The sequence below is a fragment of the Saimiri boliviensis genome, chromosome 5 (genome assembly GCF_048565385.1).
Source record: "Saimiri boliviensis isolate mSaiBol1 chromosome 5, mSaiBol1.pri, whole genome shotgun sequence".
Classification (NCBI taxonomy): domain Eukaryota; kingdom Metazoa; phylum Chordata; class Mammalia; order Primates; family Cebidae; genus Saimiri; species Saimiri boliviensis.
Window position 1 is genome coordinate 92,830,655 of NC_133453.1, and position 21,361 is coordinate 92,852,015.

Below are 21,361 nucleotides of genomic sequence, written 5' to 3' on the forward strand. Positions count from 1 at the left end.
GTCAGATTCACCAGGGTTGAAATGAAAGAGAAAATGCTAAGGGCAGCCAGAGAGAAAGGTTGGGTTACCCACAAAGGGAAGCCCATTAGACTCCCATTAGAAAATCAACAAGGATATCCAGGACCTGAATACAGACCTGGAACAAGCAAACCTAATAGACATTTACAGAACTCTCCACCCCAAATCCACAGAATATACATTCTTCTCAGCACCACATCACACCTACTCTAAAATTGACAACATAATTGGCAATAAATCACTCCTCAGCAAATGCAAAAGAACAGAAATCATAACAAACAGTCTCTCAGACCACAGTGCAATCGAGTTAGAACTCAGAATGCAGAAACTAACTCAGAACCGGACAGCTTCATGGAAACTGAACAACTTGCTCTTGAATGTTGACTGGAAAACAATGAAATGAAGGCAGAAATAAAGATGTTCTTTGAAACCAATGAGAACGAAGACACAATAGCTGCCCTGAGCTCTTCCCTGCAGTCCTGTTTATATGGAAATTGGAAAACTGTGATGAAATGAACAAATTCCTAAGAAAAAATACAACCTACCATGACTGACTCACAAAGAAATAGATATTTTGAATATACCTATAACTAATAAGAAAGTTGAATACTATTTAAAAAACAAAGTATTAAAAAATACTAGCTAGCAACCCAAATTCAGTAGTACATTAGAAAAATTATGAACAATGAAAAATTGAGATTTATTCCTGGACCCAAAGATGATTCAACACAAAAATCAATCTAACACACCAAATTAACAGAATGAAGGAAAACACCCACATAATCATCTCAGCTGATACAGAAGCACTGAGAAATTCAACATCTTTTCACATAAAAACACTCAATAAACTGGGAATAGAAGAAAATGAATTCAACATTATATGGCTATTTATGCAAATTCCACAGCTAACATACTCAGTGGTGAAACTCTGAAAGCTCTCCCTGAAGATCAGAAATAAGACAAGACTGCTTGCTTTGTCACTTCTATTCAAAATACTCTTGGAAGTCCTAGCCAGAGTAATTAGGCAAGAAAATAAACAAACGCCTTCCAAATCGGAAAGGAAGAAGGTAAATCATGTTGTTCGAAGATTACAAGATCTCACCTTTAAAAAGCCCTAAAGGTTCTACATGTACACACCCACAAAAAAAAAACTTGTTAAACCATTCTCCAAAATTGTAGTATACAAAATCAACAGACCAAAATCATTTTTGCTTCTATAGCTAACAATAAACAATTTTTAAAAAATTATAAAAGCAATTCCATTTACAGTAGTATCAAAAAATACATTATTCCTATAAACTTAACCATGGAGGGAAAAAACTGGTACAAACGATTGCTGAAAGAAACTATAGAATACACTAATTAAAGGCAAGACATCCATGTTCATGGGTTAGAAAATGTAACATTGTTAAGATGTCAACACTACCCAATGGGATCTGCAGATTCAATAAAATCTCTATGAAAATCCCAATGATGCTTTCTGAAGAAATAGAAAAATCCATCCCAAAATACATATGGAATCTCAACAAATGCCCAAATTATTATAACAATTATGAAAAAAAGAATAAAGTTAGAAGTTTCAAACTTCCTGATTTCAAAACTTACTGCAAAACTACAGTAATCAACACAGTGTGGTACTGGTATGAAGACAGACCTATGTAGGCTAATGGAATTGAAGAGCGATACCAGCATTAAGTCTTCACAATTATGGTAAAAGTACTTTTGACAAAGGTACCAAGACAATTCAACAGGAAAAGGAAATTCTGTTAAACAAATAGTGCTAGGAAAACTGAATAATCATATGCAAAGAGTAAAGTTGGACCCTCATGTTCTATTATAAACAAAAATAAACTCAAAATGGATCAAAGACCTAAATGTAAGGCCTAAAATTATAAAACTCTTAGAAAAAAAATAGAGGAAAAGCTACATGACATTGTATTTGGCAAAAATTTTTTATATGATGTGAAAAGCATAGTGAATGAAAGAAAAAATAGATACATTTTGATATATTGACCTACATAAAAATGAGAATTTCTGTGCATCAAAGGACAAAACTAGCAGAGTGAAAAGTCACCACATATAATGCAAAAAAGGTTGCAATTTATATTTCTATTAAGGAATTAGTAAGTCAAATATGTAGAATGTCTATAATTCAACAATTTTAAAAAATTTATTTTTTAAAAGAGCAAAGAATGTGAATAGATATTTCTCTAAAGAAGATCTACAAATGGCTACTTAAGCATACGAAAATATCCTCAAAATCACTAATTATTAGAAAAATGCATCTCAAAACTTCCACGAGACATTATCTCACACTTACTTAGGATGGCTACTATCAATAAGCAGGAAATAACAATTATTGGCAAGAATGCAGATAAATTGTACCCACTATGCCTTGTGGGTGGGAAAATGGTTCAGCTGCTATAGAAAACAGAGGACAGTTCCTCAAAAGAAAATTAAAAATAGAATTATTATAGATCCAGTAATTCTACTACAGGTCTATACCCAAAAGATTTTAAAGTAGGGAATTGAATAGATATTTGGTCAGGCAAATGTTTATAGTAGTTTTAATTATTGTAGCTTAAAGGTAAAAGCAACTCAAGTGTTCATCAACAGATGAATAGATAAAGAAGGGAACATTCGGCTGTTGATGGAAATATTCCATATCCTGTTTGTGGCACTGGATTTGTAACTGTACACGTTTATCAAAACCCACTTAAATGAACCTGAGAGAAGGTAAATTTTATTACACTGCAAATTATACTTCAATAAACCTTACTTTAAAAATGCCCGATAAAAAGGAAAGAGTGGGAGTTTCTGTGGAGAAAGGATTCTCCAAAAATATTAGGAAAAACCCTGGAGCCCCTCTGACTTATGGGCAATTAGCAGAATTCCAGACCCCATGAAACACAGAGATGATAGTGAAATGGTTAAGAGGACAGCTCTGAAGCCAGATGGCAGGTGTTTAGATGCTGCCACCTCCTCCAAGCAGTGCAACCATGACAAGTTGCTAAACTGCTCTTCCGGAAAACAGAGGTAATAATAGTGCCTTCTTTATAGGATTGTTTTAAGGGTTAAACTAATGAAACACTTACAGTACTTCACCTAATAGGAAGCACTACATATGTGGTTTTTAAAATATATATTATGTATTTTAATCAATAATTAAATCACAAATATATTCATTAATTTATCAAATGAAATAAGTAACACATATCAAAGGCAGCCCAAAATACTGAAAATTTTAAAAGCAGTGTTTATTTTGAGAGTAGGAGGAATTGTGTTTAATTTTTCTTTTGACACTAAATGTTTATAAGAACTGTGATGGAGATGTGAGTTACCCAATACATGTTGATTAATTATTATTACTTACAGATGATGTCATTTTGATTAAAACAAGAAATGAAAATGCGTTCAAACAGTCGTTAAGCCAATGTTTACTACTCTTTCATGTATGCTTGATGGATGAGTTTCCAGCATTGCTTTTAATGGTGGAGAAGGTAGGTACACAAATAGAGTCATGTGCCCCACAATGACTTGTCAGTCAACAACAGACAGCATATACAATGGTGGTAAGATTATAATACGGTGTTTTTACTCTACCTTTTCCATGTTTAGATATGTTTAGATACACCACTGTGTTGCAATTACCTACAGTATTCTGTATAGTAACATGCTGCACAGGTTTGTAGCCTAGTAGCAATAGGCTTTGCCATACGGTGTAGGTATGTAGCAGGGTACATCATGTAGATTTGTGTAAGTACATTCTGTGATGTTAACACAATGAGGAAATTGCCTAATAACACGTTTCTCAGAACATGTTGCCAACGTTAAGTGACACAACTGTAATTAAAATACAATGTGAAAAGTGCTGGGGTAAGAGGTGTACATAGTGAAATGGGAGCTTGAGGAGGTGGGGGGCAGGGTTTCAACTAAAATCAGTAGGGATAAAAAGTAGTAAGCCTAAAGGAAAAGGGTTTGGGCTTGCCGGTCATTCAGTCATGGGTCAACTCTGACTTTGCCATTTCCTTCTTGTGTGACCTTAAGGAAATCCTTTAATACTTTTAGCCACAAGTCCTTCATCTTAAAACGTGGAATATAACAGTAAATATGTTATAGAGCTGTTGTGAGGATTAAATGAAAAATTGCACATAAAGGACTTAGTAAGTACATGAAAATCACTCTCAATGAATACTAGCTATAGTGTTATTATATTAGTAGTGCTTCTTTCAACTAATTACATCATGCTAATACAGCACTTAGCACACTGTTGTGCCAAATATTTCTGATACTTAAACAAAGCATTTTTACGTAAAATTTATACTGGATCTTCAGTAATTATGCAAGGCAGAATGGCAGATTTTATTGTTCTCAATTTATAGATAAGACCAACAGGAAGAATGTAAAAGGTCTTGCACAACTGTTATAAATTTTTCTCATGAAAGCCTTTTTAATTTCTCTGTATACAATTGCAACATAGTGGTACACCCACCCACACACACACACGCACACACACACACACACACATGCACTCTCTCTTTCTCTCTCTGTCTCATGTGTGCACACACACTGACTCTGTATGTTTATTTTCAACCTGTTACATAAATTGTGGCCCTTTAATATAGCTTTTGGATAATTTTCATTTATTTTATTCTAGCACAATCAGTTTTTCCAATTCTCTAAATGTATAATTGGGTAGGTTTTATTATATTAATAATATTTCTATTAGAAATAACAAAATAACTTTGTACTACAAAGGACACTTAATATTAAATTTTATTTCTAAGGGTACAAAGATAAAAGAAATAATAACAATAACAAAAATGCCTAGTTATTGATTTATTATATCTTATTTGCTATTTAAAAGATTCTTTTATTCATTCTTTTAATACAATAGCCATGTGATTTGTCTCATCGGAAGTGGAAGACAAGTATTACTCAAAAGTACCTCTTAGATACCTGGCAGAGAAAAATGGGTTCACACATGAAAAAGCAGCAAGAGGGAAATTAGGTGAAATATTACATGAAACTAAGCTCCTATATTTTATTAAAAGATAGAAGGCACAGATTTTAAAAGATAGATACTGTTTATAACAATTCACTGATCTAGTCAATTTGGTTAATCTTATCAAACTGGGTTTTGTGGGGTTTTTCTTATAGGCTTCATGATACAGCTACCAGCTGTTAATATTGGACTTAGGATTTCAGATCTTGATTCTTGCATAAGATTTTTTTTTTAAATGGAGGTCAAAGTAAGCAATAGAAAATTAGTAAAACAATTTGTCGACTTGACAATAATTTATATCCTTAAAATAGTATAGGTAAGATACATAGTTATTATATTTTAAATCCAGATATTCTGCCAGCAGGAAAAAATATTTGTTGGGAGTGAAAAAATGATGGCTGGGCACAGTGGCTCACGCCTGTAATCCCAGCACTTTGGGAGGCTGAGGCGGGTGGATCACAAGGTCAAGAGATCCAGACCATCCCGGTCAACATGGTGAAACCCCGCCTCTACTAAAAATACAAAACATTTGCTGGGCATGGTGGTGTGTGCCTGTAATCCCAGCTACTCAGGAGGCTGAGGCAGGAGAATTGCCTGAACCCAGGAGGCAGAGGTTGCGGTGAGCCGAGATCGCGCCATTGCACTCCAGCCTGGGTAACAAGAGCAAAACTCCGTCTCAAAAAAAAAAAAAAAAAAAAAAAAAAAAAAGTAAAGAAAAGAAAAGAAAAGAAAAAATGACTCCATGTGTTGTTAATCAATCATTCAGTTAGCTTCCTGCTGGTACTTGTGTAAGATCTATTACTGTTGTGAATATTTTACCTGTGAAATCAGGGAGAAAAGATAATTAAACACACATTAACCAGACCTAGAGGTCTGAGTATAGCAATCTATTAATCAATATTGATTGAGTATTTTAATAGACATCATGAAGGAGAGGGGTTTTAGCTATGCCTTGAAATATGAATAAGATGAGGGTAGCAAGAAGGCAATAGAGTAAGAAGAAGATTCAGGAGAAGAAATTTCAGGAAGAAGAAACCTGGCATTTCCACAATTTATTCATTCACTGTGGAAAATTGTGTATCTATTCAATTTTTCAGGTCAAATAACTGAATATACATGTCTTCTTTTCTAATTCTCTTTCAAATATTTGTAAATATGAAACATCACTATATATATTTTTAAGAGTTACTTCTTAAATGTGAGTTAATTTTAAAATAACATCAAGCAATATTTACTTAGTCATGCATTCACTTATTTCAAAATTCTGACCTACTCCTCACTTTTAATTTCCATTTCCTTAGTTCAAACTTTCATGTCTTCAGTTGATATTTTTGTGTACCTATTATGTGCCTGGCATTGTTTTGGGAAAATAAAGATGAGCAAAACATGACCTGAATCACTACCTTCTGGAAGTTTACAGTCTAATAGCCTAAACTATAGGGGCAGTCACTGATTAAATGACTCCATAAATAAATGTAAATTCACCCTTGAGTGTAATGCTAGAAGAAGAGGTGTTATTGGAGCATGTAAAAAGAAGAGTTGACCTGGTCAGGAAGGTCAGAAAGACTTATTTGGGGAACTGACAATTTAATATCAATCTAAAAGATGAGTAAGGGTTAACTAGAAAGGGAAAAACATTACATATGAAAGGCAAATCATATGCAAAAATCTCTACTGAGAGGACATTAGCAGGGATGATCTTAAGGATGTCAACATGAATGAGTAAGACAGAGCAAGAGCAAGGAGGAATTTGGTGCTGGGTGAGCTTGGTGCTTTTCCTCCTGGGTTATTTCTGAGCACCCTGTAGTTCAGGATCACACTAGACCCTCTTCAATCCAGTCCTGTCATATGTAAATTACTGAAATTAACATGATCATATCACTCCTGACATAAGCCTGTTTCTTCATCCTTCATGGAGACACCTGCACTCAGGCATGATATGTATCTCACCATCGCTGGAACGTGGTCTGCCGTTAAGTGACCTTTGAACCGGTCATCTTTCTTGACCCTTGAATTTGCTTTGCCTGGATTGCACTGCCTGCAGCCTGGTAATCGTTTGTCTTTTCCATTGAGGTCAAATGTTACCCTCAGTTTTGGGACCTTCGTGAATATCCCCAGGGTGGGATCCCTTCCTCTCTGTGCTTCCACAGCTTTCTTTGCCTTCCCTGTCTACACCTTTGTTGACATGGCATTCAAGGAGAAGGTAAGCTCTTCAGAGTCGGGGACCTAGTCTCACTCTTTCATACCTAGTATGTTGAGAAATGTCTGAGAAAACTTGACACTTGAAAAACATGGGGTTTTTGGCCAAACAAAACATTTATGCCCGTTTTTTATGCCACGTCCTGATAACTTAGGATGAGTGATTTTGCATCAAATTGTTGATTCAAATAAATTAATTTAAAACTGCTTAGTTTTAGAGATAACTTTTGTTTTCACTATTAATAAGTAATGACCAAACAATTAACACTCTTGGTGAAAACCCCAACAGAGTCTTAACTTCTCATATCTAACTCCTTTACTTAAATCTAAGATTTAAAAAATATGTTAATTGCCATTAAAATATGACTTGGAATAATTGACTTAAACTCTATGCCTCGGATTTCTCATTTTTAAGGTGAGGATAATAACTATCTCCTAGAATAACTATCTTCTATATGGATAGTTTCTCTCTCCTAGAATAGTTATGAAAATTACCTGGTTGACATCTCCAAGTATTTTGAACAGTATTTGGCACTAATTGTTCTACCAATATTTGTTAATTAAATAAAAAGTCAAATAAGGCAGGTATTGACAGGCATTTCGGAGCTATTTCTATGACTTGTAAAGGAGTATAAAGATGAATCCATTCTAAATGTACTGATTATACTTTGAAAGATCCCTTTTATAACTGCCCATATTTATTCAATATAACCAGTTGTAACAGTGCCTCTTCCTCAGCCTATACAATTACAGCATCAGGAAAAGAAAGAGACTCCTGGTCTTCATACTGTACTCTCGTACCACAGACTGTATTCTTGGGCTCAATGGTGAGTTTGGTACTTAGGTGAGTTAGGTGATGCTTCTTGCTACTGCTACTTGAGACAGATTGTGTCTCCCTGTTAACTCAAGAGAAAAAAGTTTAAAGCTCATGCCATCAAAGAATGCAACCCCCACTCCCCTATTGCAGTTATTTCTGAGACTCTAATGACCCAACCTCCTTCCTTTAGTATTTTTAACTCGGTTTATTGTCACTATTTGCAATACAATTGCTGTTGTAATTCTTAAGAATTATCTATATAGATGCTTCTCTCAGTTCCCTGGCTTCAAAGTTCTTTGCTTTTACTTCTTCATAGATATAGTAATTCCTCCACCTCCAACCTTTCTCTCTCCTCATTTCCACTGAGGTATCATCATTAATAACAACTCCAAATTTCAGTTTCAAGCATAGAACCAGTTTCCACTCCCTCTAATCACCTGTCCCTAATAGTTTTTAACCAGTCTATGACTAACACTCTATTGATTATATGCCCTTTCATTCTTCCTTTCTGACTTCATTCCTCACTTTCTTCTTTATAACAGTTTAGATTTCATAGTACATCATTTACTGCCTTGCCCATTTCCATTCATTGTGTTTATGTGGCAAAATCTGAACACTGGTTAAATAAAATTCAATATCAACCTCAACCCTGTTCCTTTGAAGCTGAACAAATTTGAAGGAAAAACTTATGACTGGTTTTACTTCAAATTCATGAGCCCAATATTTAAGAGGAGAGCCAGAAATCATATCAAATTTCTTGATTCCTCTTGTTCTACCACACTGCTAAATAACTATATGTTGTCCTAATTTCTCAAACTCCTAGCATCTTCTTCCCAACTTTGCTCTCAACAGGATTCTTAACTGCTGAGAGTAAAGTTAGTTACTGCTTCTAACTTCATTGAAAAAAACCTGTAAATATAAATTAGGAAACTTTTACACACTTCCCATCATAGCTACTTTCCTACAGCATCTGCATCTTATTCTCTGCCTTTTTTAGCTTCTCTGTGTAACCATAAGTCTTCTCCCTCCATCTGTGCATTAAATTTTATTTTCCATTTTGCTCATTCCCCAGTCCATTTACTCATTGTGGGCTGAAATGTATTTCCCCAAAATGTGTACTTTGAAGTGCTAATACTGAGTACCTCAGAATGTAGTGGTATTAGATGATAACATCTTTAAAGAGGTAATTAAATGCAATGAGCTCTTTAGAGTGGGCACTAATCCAACATGGCTGAGGTTTATACAAGAAGAGGAGATTAGGAAACAGAGAGAGGTACCTGATCATAGACTCAGAGATTGAAGGATGATCATGTGATTATAATGAGAAGACAGTCATCTGCAAGCCAAGAAGAGAAGCTTAAGAAGAAACAAAACATGCCTACATTAGATCTTGAAATTTCAGCCTCCAGAATGCTGAGGAAATAAATTTCTGTTGTTTAAGCCACCCAGTCTGTGGTATGTGCAATGGCAACTTTAGAAAATGAATACACCACTTCAGACAATCTCACTATCTTTTCTGCAAGACTAATTATTCCTCTCTCAGTAGACGTTTCTCCTCTATACACAAATATATCTTTATTTCCTCTCTTATAAAACAAAAATTATCTTTTGATCACACATTTCTTCTGGCTACTACCTCATTCTTTCATCATTTCCATATAATTCTGCTTCTAACTTTTACCCTCTCTTTCTTTCCTGAATATATTCTAACAAGGCTTCCCTTCTGTTTCTCTTCTTAAGACCATCACTCCATGGGAAAAGTGCTCCTTCTATAACAAACTCCTCAGTAACAATAAGTTCTCCTCTATAACAAACTCCTTGTTGCTAACTGTAATACTTAATATTATTTGTTATCTTATATTTGACCTACCATTTAATAGGGGAAGGTTAAATCATCTCCTCTCCCCCCATTCTCACTGTTTAACATTGGACTTACATATACTCAAATGTATACCTGGTATATATGCTTGGCTAATACGTTTCCTAAATGCCACTTGTCCAAAATATCACTCCTTTTTAAACTACTTACCCATTTCTCTCTACCTTAATACATGATGATAATTTCATTCTTCCAGAGATGTGGTTTGGTTTTCTGTCTCCACCCAAATCTCTACTTGAATTGTAATAATCACCATGTGTCAAGGGCAGGAGCAAGTGGAGGATCATGGGGGTGGTTTCTCCCATGCTGTTCTCATGAGAATGAGTGAGTCTCACAAATCTGATTGTTTTACATTTCTCTTGCTTACACTTACTCCATCCTGCCACCCTGTCAAGAAAGTGTCTGATTCTACTTTGCATTTTGCCATGATTGCAAGTTTCCTGAGGCCTCCCCACCAATGCAGAACAGTGAGTCAATTCAACCTCTTTCTCTGTAAATTACCCAGCCTCAGGCAGTTCTTTATAGCAGTGTCAGAATCAACTAATACATCTAGTAAAATCAAAAGAAAACAAGCAAATGAATACATAAACAAATATTCTTCATGTTTTCTAGGAATCCTCTTAAAATTCTCATATCCCTTGTTGAATCCATCAGCAAATTCTGTCAGCTATATATTTCTCCAAATACCAGAATCCATCAATTCTGTCACTACCTCCCTCTTCCAAGTCTTCAAAATCTCTTGGTTGGACTTTCACCGCTATTGTCTTATACTTTCCTCCACTTTATTCTCAATGCCACAGTCAGGCTCATCATTCTGTGACATAACCCACATTATGTACATCACTGCTCTAAACCTGTTGATGGCTTCTCATCTTACACACGAAAAAAGTCAAAGATCAATCAAGGCATCCCAATAGTTTATCAGTCCTTTGTTCTTTGTCTCTTGAACACTCCAGATAGCTCACAGTAGAACTTGTGAAGCTATTAATTATGTCACAAGTGATGCTCCTTCAGAAATTTGCAGGGCTCCTTCTCCCACTCTGCTCTATTATCATCTTATAAACTATCACTTTCTTTATATTTTTCCTTTCTCTCACTTTCCTTAACTCCTTGAAAGTAGAGATTATGTTTTGTTTAGCTTACTGCTATAACATCAAGTGTAAAAAGTTCTCTGGCACATAATAAGCACTCAGTAGGCATCTTGACCAAATAAGTAAATAGATTTACTAATGTGAATGATATATTCTCAGCTTTTTTACAACAGGCTTACATAATCAATAGACTCTTTGCCTTCTTTTATTGTCGGAATTTCCTCAACAGTTAAATCTTCTGCCCTGGCCTTCAACGACACACTTGCATTGAAACTGACTTGGATATTCTGATCCTTGGGAAATCCTAGGATTCTGAGTGCATTAACATCTGATAGGGCGACTTTTGACTAATAGGGGATGGTTATCAGTGGATAAAAGCTCTACTTTCAGTTCTATAAACCTTCTAAACCTCATTTGACACAGTACCTCAAAGTGTCCTCAGCATAATCAAACTTCAGTTGCTTATGATGGCAACTAACTGGTAATGGAATCTTGCATGGGCTTCAGCTCCTTCCTTGGGATATCTTTCTAAAATAAACTGCCTGCATACAAGCCCTTGTCTCAGATTCTACTTTCTGAAGAGAACCCAGGCTTTGTCAATTTTCCTATAAAGCAAAGTCCCAAAGTATCCCCTAGAGTATAATAGGTACTTAATAAATATTTACAGAATATATAAATTAGAAAATTTACTATAAAAGAAAGAACCTTTATTATTCATTTTTAGATAACTCTTATAAGATTAAATTGATCTTATGTATATTATCTTCTACTGCTTCATTTATAATTGTATATCAAATCCCATAATCAAAATGTCCCAAGATACTATAATCTTTTTAATCTTTTTTTTTTCTAAATTGGCTAAAAGAATTATAGAATGTTTATAACCAAAGCTTTAGAATATCTTCCATTTTAATGGAACAAAAGATAAATTGCAGTATGAAAAATTTCACTAGTGCCTTCTGCTAAAACCTACTCTACTGGAAGATTAATGACACTCTGCAGTTTAACTCTAAAACTAAAGAAACTATTTTAATTTGCACCTTAAATAAGTTTTTTTCTTTCAGAGCAATGTTTATAGTTATTGCATTTCCACAAGCTGCTCAATAGGTAAATTCAAACCAAACAGTAGAAATGAAAAATAAATGACTTCATATATCTTGGCAAAAATTAAGGTATGGGACCACAGTTAGAGTGGTTTACAGTGCCCCTTATTCCACATTTATTTTCTTTTCTCAGCAGTAAAAAGAAAAATCCTTATTCCTCAAAGTACTTCTGGCTGGCAGATGCTGATGTGAAGATCATCACTTCCTGATTCTAGCTTGGTTAGATTCAGCTTGTATTATAGACATAGAACTATAGGCACAGCAATTAAACGCACAGAACAATCAGCAAATGTCCCTAAACACAAAACCAATCTCCTGCTCTCAATCCATTTTGATACCCTTTGCAATTACTTCAGTTTCTCAGGAACTTCCTACTATAAGTTTCTAGACTCACACATTTAAAGTAAAAGCCATCTATTTGGATTCACCATTCTTGTATTAAATATAAATTTAATAAGTATGCAACAAGAATTCTTGTATTTTTGGATTAACTTTTGCAATTGCAGTTGTTTTCACTTGGTTTCTTGGAATTGTTTGAGAATGGAAGAGAGAAAACAGATTACTTTTCTGGACACATAAGGATAATGACTGAGGTCACAAGGCAAATTCTCCTGTGAAAATGTGACTGGCATTTTGACAAATGTTTTACATCTTACTGTTCATTTAGATAATAGCTATATGATAAACTAAGTGCCTATGGATATTTTAGCTGTTATCATCTCACTGGCAATATAAACAGGTAAAGAAAAAAAGATGGCTACAAAACCTGGGCTAAAAGTGAAAGCAATTACTGAGAATGCTCAGTAAATGAGTCCTTCTGCCGCCTCCTCCAGGGTTTCTTAAAACCTAGATTTTGCTCATTTGAGCTTTCTAAGATTTAGAAAGTCAATTTTCCATTCAAGAGGTTCCCCAACCTTGAATACACAGTATTTTGTTATTGTTTTAGGAGTGAGGAGCAGTGGAAGTTAAAATTACATTCACCCTTAAAATAGTTCCCAAGGCAAGTTTGTCTAATGATGTACTTTGATATTGTACACAAATTAAGTGAGAATATATTTTTGACAATCTTTTCTTTCAGTTCTATACATTGAAAAGTATCTTGCAAATTATGAATATCAAATTAGATATCACAAGGGAGCAGGCCTGTTTACATAGTCCAGTGATTGTATGTCATAAATGATTAAGAAATACTTGGTTGTAATGAAAAATAAAATGGTATCTTTGAAAACTTTTACAAATATTACTACAACATATTGATAAAGCAATAACTTGTGGAGCTTTCTTGATTTCAATGCACTTTTCTATGTATTAATGGTTTTGAGACTTTCAATGATTCAGGAAGCTAGGACAAATGTATTTATTTCCGACACACAAACTAAAGAAACAAGGTAGCTCAGATCTGTTGACCAACTCACTCAAGGCACACAGTTTGCAAGTTACCTAACCTAAGCTTTGACTTGAGATATACATGAATGTTTAAATAAAACAAATACAAAGGATTTTTTTTCCTCAAAAATACCCCAAACAAATATACACCATATTAACAGTAATTATTATAATGTTGTAACTTTTTAATCACTAATAATGATAAAACTTAGCACAAACTATTAATCAGTTCTTATGAGAATAATGAAGTACAGATTGTCCAAGTTAGGGAAAACTATTTTTATTTTCTACCATATACCTATTGCTATCATTCTCAAAACCTCACTAAATTTCTTTCAAGTCTAAACTATACACAAAGTATAGTAGTCAATTTAAATTGTGTAGTCTTAGTAGTACACATACCTGACTTTTAATTCAAGTTTTTGAAATCACTTCTAGTGTTAAGTTTAGTTTATTGAGATTTTTTTTTTAACTCAACCAGTCAAATATTCTTCCTCTCTCCTTCTTCCTTTCTCCTATTGGGCATTTTTTCTAGAACCTTACCTGTCACCTAAATTGAGCAAAAGATCATCTCTTTGCATGACATCCTCGACCACAGTGGTTTATGTTTCATTAGTAGCTGCTGTCTCTTATCCTGGTAATAATAATGTCATCAAAACTCCAGAGGTTCAACACAAGTCCTGCTGCTTGGGACATAGAATGCCAATCACTGAGACAAGGAATATTGTTAGGGAAGAAGGCTTTAATATGGTGCTGTAACCAAAGATAATGGGAGATAAGTAACAAATCCGACTTCCAAACCACCAAAATGGTGGGGTTTATATAGCAGGAAAGATGGAAAACCAGGAATCAGGGAGTGGTAAAGAAGCAGTCATGATGGATGAGGGGTCTGGTGTCACACTTTCTGGACACAGTGAGCTTTAGTTTCTTCATGGAAGGACAGTTTCCTGAGGATGTCAGATGAGACAAATGTAAGTTTTAAGTTTTAAAACAAGGAAAGGTCAATTTCTATGTCTTTTCAAAAGACAATCAATATTATTTCTATGAGACAATTGGGACAGTTTCAATAGTGTGCATCCATTTGTTGGTGGCATTTCCAGCTTTGCTTCCAGCAGTCTATATTCATGTCATCTAAATCCTAGCTCTCAGCCTCTTCTAGTTTCCAACATTTCTGAGGAAAACACATTAAAAAATTAACTATCTCTAAGGTAGACAGAAGGGAAATGTACTCTCTAAGTATTCTCTAAGTAGGACACTCTAAGACACTCTAAAAGGACAGTGAATGTGGAGAAGGGAAGAGAACTCAATTAAAGCCCAATACATCATCCTCCTTCATGTATTCTATTTCCTCTCATCATTCAGAAATTGATTTTATCTTTGGATTACCAGTACAATAACTCTTACATTTATTTTTAAATAAATGTTTACTGAATCCAGGAAAAATTCAGATGCTATGCTAGATTTTTGGTTCCAACATGAAGACCACACAGTCTGTTTTTAATTTGCTCACAATTTTATCATAGGTGACCATATAAACAGATAGTTAGGGTGCAATTGATAAGACTGTTATAATTAATAGAGTAATATGTAAGAGAGTGTTTCACTAGAAGGGTCTTTAAAAGTTTCATAGAGTCAGTTATTTAATTTTGTTGAAGAGAATTGAATAGATATTTCAAAGGTGTGTCAAGGTAAAGTGACAGAAATAATTACTGAGACTATTGGACAAGATTGCTATTGTATTATTAGAATTTCTGTGTACCCAGAGGAACTTTTGTACTTTAATCAGGGACACAGCACAATTTTACTCAAGCACAAGAAGTCTCAAATTAGCAATAAATTAATGAGAAAATTACTCTAGTTTATCCTTAAGCACCATTTTTAATAATCTGCATTTCTCCACTGACATGAACTGATCAATTGTTTGACTCTGTTATGGAATTAATTGCTTAATTCAGTCAAATTAGTAATCAGATTAATTGACTGGTTAAATCAATTGCCATTGTCAAGTTGGGTGAGACAGAAAAGAGTGAATTGTATAGTTTATTTTAAGGAAAGGAGCTTCTTCTCAAATTTTATGTTTCTTATTTAAGTTACTTCTATAGATGTTTTAAAAACCTGTTTACATTTTTTGCATAGCACTTATAATTGAGTTTTTACAATATTGTAATGTAAGCGATGTTCTGACTCCACTTTACTGATAGAAATAATGAGGTATATCAGTGTTAAGTGATTGTTGACTGTAGTACTGTACTGCTAAAAAATGACAGATTTAGGACTTTAACCAAAGGGCTGCTGACTCTAAATCTAGTACTTTGTTTTCCCCTAGAAATAGAGAGGAATGAAATATTGCATAGAGAAAAATTTAAAGTCATCAGTAATTAAAAGATATAGTAAGTCATGAGGAATTTTTATTTCACCATAGAAACATTTTTCTGCCTTAAGGTTAGGGTGGGATAGTATACTTTGGAATACTCTTGAGAAATAGTTAAGGCTGATGGATTACCTGACACATTATTGGAAATAAAGTACCATCAAGAAAAACATGTATCACCAATCATTATCCTGAAACTTTTCTAGAATTATTTGGAGAAATGATTATAGGATCTCATGTGAGCCTCACTGTAATGTTAGCAAGGTGATATATAATTCTAAGGCCCATGTTTTTTTCTGTTTGACCAGTTGAGCAAAGATTCTTATTTAAATGTCTACAGCATGATTGGTACCATTGGTAATGGAAACAATGAAATATACATTTTTTTAATTCAAAATTGTACCTTTCTTCCTCCTTTCCTTCCCACCTTCTTTTCTTTCTGCCACACTCATTCGTTGAACATCACACAGTACCAGGCACTACTGCAGGAATGTGAATAGTAAACATCTAAAATATGCTCTAGCTTCTGGCAAAGCTCACAGTCTAGTGATGGAGATGGAATTCCCACTCATGAAACTATTGAGTAATTACATTCTAAACAGTAAGTTATTAGCTAGAATTGTAAAGTTATATTGATAAGAAAAAGGGTTGATCAGTCTATTAATTGAATTTGAGCAGAACTCACAACTCAAACCCTGAGGGATGAGTAAGAGAAGTAAACCTGGTGGAAGAAAACTCTGATACACTGGAGATTATATGTTCTGACTGCAAGGTTCATCAGCCTCTGTGGGGTTTTCTTGTTTGTTTGTTGTTTTTTTTTAAGGGGCTTTCAAATAAACACTAGAAAACCTGCTAAACGAATTCTAAAAGAACTGTAATACTTAGCCCCTGTGCTGTGGAAGAATATCGTTAAGTAGAAATTCAAGCTAAGTATTGTCAAATTAGCCCCTCTTGCCATTGTTTTTTTTTCCCTAGAAATCTGAAATTTAAAATTATTGTGTGAGCTCTCTTATTTTTTAAAGATGGTAAATAAAACAACTTTTGGAAGAAGATTGTGTGGGATGAACAAAACAACCATGACAGTGAGTTTGCAAACTCTATGTTTTTAAACTACAAACGTGTACTATTACAAAACGTGATAACATTTTTTGTAAGACTACTTTTAACAAGTTTGATAGGAATTGAATTTGTCTCTGATCATAGAAAAAAATGCTAAACTACAAGTTGAGAAGCAGAACAGTAAACAGGAGAGCAGAGAGGACAGGAGTGGAGCGGGGGAAAGAAAAGGGAAGGAAAGTGGGGAAAAATAACTCCTTTGTTCACAAATGCTGTCTTTGTGATGCCTTCATTTTTGTCCTCAAATTTATTGAAGGAGAAAAAAGTCTGTGTTAATTTTTTTAAGGAATCAATTAAGAAATATTCCCAACTTGCATTTTCTTGTGAGTGGTTAACAGATGTTTCCACAAGTTAGTGAGTTTACTTATGTGTCAGAGGCTGGACATTTGTGTATAAAACCTCTCTTTAGTAAAAAAGAAGCAAATTAGAGAAATATCTTACCAGTGTAAATATTTTAGACTGTAATAAACTCCATAATGCTATAGCACATAATACTGGGCCAGAATACATTAACTTGTTCCCTCCAATTTCAGTAACAGTAGCATTTTCCCTTTTCAATTGTAAAAACAAATCACACAGCAAAAATTTTCCCTAAATGTAGGCATCTACTAAAACTCTAACCTTTTAGCATGTGAACCTCATTTCTAAGTAGAAAAATGACAGACTATTAACTTTGCTTTCTACTTCCTTTGAGTCATGACTTGACTTCCAAAACATTTGGTCAACCAGACTCAAAGTCTCCTTGGAGAAGAAACATTGAGAAATCATGTACTTCTCTCCTTTTACCATTCCCCTTCAGGGCAGAGCAATACAAGTGACCCTGGCTTTTGACAAACCTTAGCTGAAGAAAATGTAACAAGCTCTGTCTGTTTTGAGCAGAATTTTCTATTCTGACAGATACGGCTCAGGAGCATTTGATGTCTGCTTGCTGGTCATAGATAATGGTGCATCTTGGGACCATTGTCATTCTTGTCAATAAAAAGGCCTGGGGGGACACGCAACAAAGCTACCTTTTGATTCACCGTTTTTCTTTCCTTCACAGAACATTTGTAAGCCTGTGGTCAGCTAGGTCATTTTATTTTATCCTGATGTGCCTTGATAATAGCATCATATCTACAAAAAATTTGACAGGCCATCGATGTTTGTTTCTCTGACTCCTACGTTGTTTTTCAGTCCTTCTCAATGTCAAACATACTTTGAAAACTACTGATTATGTTGGTTGGGACTGTATTTGACAAGACATTTCTTCTTTGATAAAATTAAGCTCATGGGGGTTGATCTTTGAATTTAAAGTAATTTTTTGAGCAATGTAACATACTGTCATTCTACTGCTGGCACACAAGAAATATTTTAAAAACTGAAAATTATATTTAATTCAGCTAAACAATATTTTAAAATATGAGTTTTGGAGACTGGAGCAAGAGCAAACTGTTAAGTGCAAAATGGACAAATTATGACTGTTGTCACATTAAAATGAGATCTACTGTCATATTTATTGAATTTTGGTAGAATTAGGAGCAATACAATGTGCATGAATGACTATATATGAAAAGAGGAGTTTACATATAAGCCAGTCTTCAAGAAAAGACTGGCTATTGTTTCTATTCTTAAAAACCAGTTGGAAGTTTATGTTAAGAAATTATACTGAGGCTGCAGGATTACTTGAGGCCAGGAGTTAAAGATCAGCCTGGGCAACTTGGCAAGACTGTTTTTTTACAATTCCTTTTTTAATTAGTTGGGTGTGGTGATACGTACCTATGCTACTAGCTACTTAGGAGACTGAGGTATGAACATTGCTTGATCTCAGGAGTTGGAGGCTGCAGTAAGCTCTGATCGCAGCACTGCACTCCAGCCTTGGTGACAGAATAAGATACGGTCTCTAAAAAAAAAAGCAGAAACAAATATATATATGTACACATATACATAAAGAAATATATGATATGACTACTATGTTATGAAATAATGAAAAATATCATTGCATATATTTTGAATGTGAAAGGGAATATGTATATCACAATGATGGCATTAAGAATAAAATTGTATCATAAGGTTTTAAAGGGGTTTATATGTGTTGTGTCTGGTCAGATTGTCTGGGGTGTCATTTCTCCCACTTTGTAGATAAGTAAACAAATGCTTAGAAAATGTGTGTGAGTTTTTTCATTGACACAAAGAAATTGACAAGTAGTTTGTATCAACTCCAAGAGTCTTCCCATCTCAATACAATAATATGTGCCAAGCTCTTTGCACAGAGTAAGAGCTCAATAAATGTCATTTAGCATTATGAGAATTGGCTAGCATATATTCAAAATTTCTGTAGCTTACTGAATTATTTCATTACACAACAGTATTTTTGGCATAATCATATCAAGATATTCTAGTATAATTGTTAAAATCAAATCTGAAAAGTTATTAGGTTGAAATAAATATTTGTATTTCTGATGGAGAACAATGGATTGTTGATAGTGACTTCAAATAATACTTGATTCTTAGTCATTATATGGTATTGTGGTCTTTGGATATTAACCAGGAAAGTATACCCTTAAGCTAAATATATATTTAAAAGTAGCATAAAATGGAATGAAATATATAACCTTTCCCAATGTAAGCTTTTTTTTTGGTCTGAGACCTTATGCTACTTTGGCCTAATCTAAGGTATCAAATCTTGCAAATCATCATGTTCTACAGAAGGGTCGTTTCATGTCTATGTCTGAGTACTGATCTAAGCTGTTCTGAGAATAATACATGCAGAAAGAACCACTAGAATAGGGTAGATACACACTAGCTGGAAAATAGACAATGCTCTCACAAGCTGGCTGAGAAAAGCAATTTGTCATTTGAATAAATAGAATATGTGTAAATGGAACAAATGGAATCATCAAAATTTCACCTTATTAGTGGGGCAAAACTAGTCATGGACTGAAGACTTCTCTGGATTTACCCTAAAAACTCAAAATCAAGCATCAAAAGAATCTATCTTACTCCAGGAACTTAACTGTGTGACAGAAGAGAAGTAAATACTATTTTTAAACCATGCAGTGAAACCCAGTAACCAACAATGTACATTTTTAAATATATTGGCTTATCTCAAAAATGCAAGATAGACTTGACGTTCAAAACTCATTTAATTATTTTACTATATTAACAGATTAAAACCACAAAAAAGCCTATAATTATGTGCAAAAAAGAAATTTGACAAAATTCAGCACACATTCATAATAACAACTTGCAACAAACTAAGAATTCAAGAAAAGTTCCTCAATCTAAAATAGATAATTTTATGCCTGGGCACAGTGGCTCATGCCTGTAATCTCAGCCCTTTGAGAGGTTGAGGAGAGCAGATCATCTGAGGTCAGTAGTTCCAGACCAGCCTGACCAACATGGTAAAACTCCATCTCTATTGGAAAACACACAAAAATTCCAGGTGTGATGGAGTGACCTGTAATCTAAGATATTTGGGAGACTAAAATGGGAGAATGGCTTGAACCTGTAAGTCAGAGATTGCAATAAGCCAAGATAACACTGCTGTACTCTAGCCTGGTAGACAGAGCAAGACCTTGTTTCATTATTATTATTATTAAATTGATTATCAAATAATCATTATCATTATTATGATTTATGAGTAATTACAGTTAATGATAAAAGACTGAATGCTTCTATTTTAAATTCAGGAACAAAGAATTAATTAGTCTTACAATTTTTATCCAACATCTTACCAGAAGGCCTAGCCAATGCAGTGAAATTGGGCAAAAAAATACAGAAGATATGCAGACAGTAACAGAACTAAAACCAATGATATGATTGAAGATATAGAAAAGCCTATAGAATTTACCAAAATTCAAATACTAAAATTAGCATTAGGTAGTTTTAGGGTAAAAGTTAAATATAAAATGTTACTGTGGTCAGGCGCAGTGGTTCATGCTTGCAATCCCAGCACTTTGGGAGGCTGAGACAGGCAGATCATGAGTTCAAGAGATTGAGAACATCTTGGGCAACATGGTGAAATACCATCTCTACTAAAAATATAAAAATTAATTGCACATGGTGGTGCATGCCTGTAGTTCCAGCTACTCCTACTTGGGAGGCTGAGGCAGGAGTATCACTTGAACCCAGGAGGCGGAGGTTGCAATGAGCTGAAATTGCACCACTGCACTCCAGCCTGGTGACAGAGCAAGAATCTGTCTCAAAAAGCAAAAAAAAAAGTTGTTTTCTACATTCAGCAAATTTGAAACTGAAATTAAAAGGACTATCTTCAATAGCACAAAATATTCTGTACTTGGGAATAAATATAACAAAATACATGTAAGATCTAAAGATAACAAAATATATGCAAATCTCTGAAAATGGCATTAATTTATTGGGAGAAATTTAAAAAGAGC

At 34.2% G+C, this 21,361-nt stretch overlaps 1 non-coding gene across 1 annotated transcript; it reads right to left on the minus strand.

The window, feature by feature from the left end:
- Positions 1–16,690: 16,690 nt before the first annotated feature.
- LOC120364447 (U7 small nuclear RNA) lies at positions 16,691–16,752 on the minus strand. The gene has a single exon (XR_005579702.2). It is a non-coding gene; the product is annotated as a U7 small nuclear RNA (small nuclear RNA).
- Between the last annotated feature and the right edge of the window lie 4,609 nt (positions 16,753–21,361).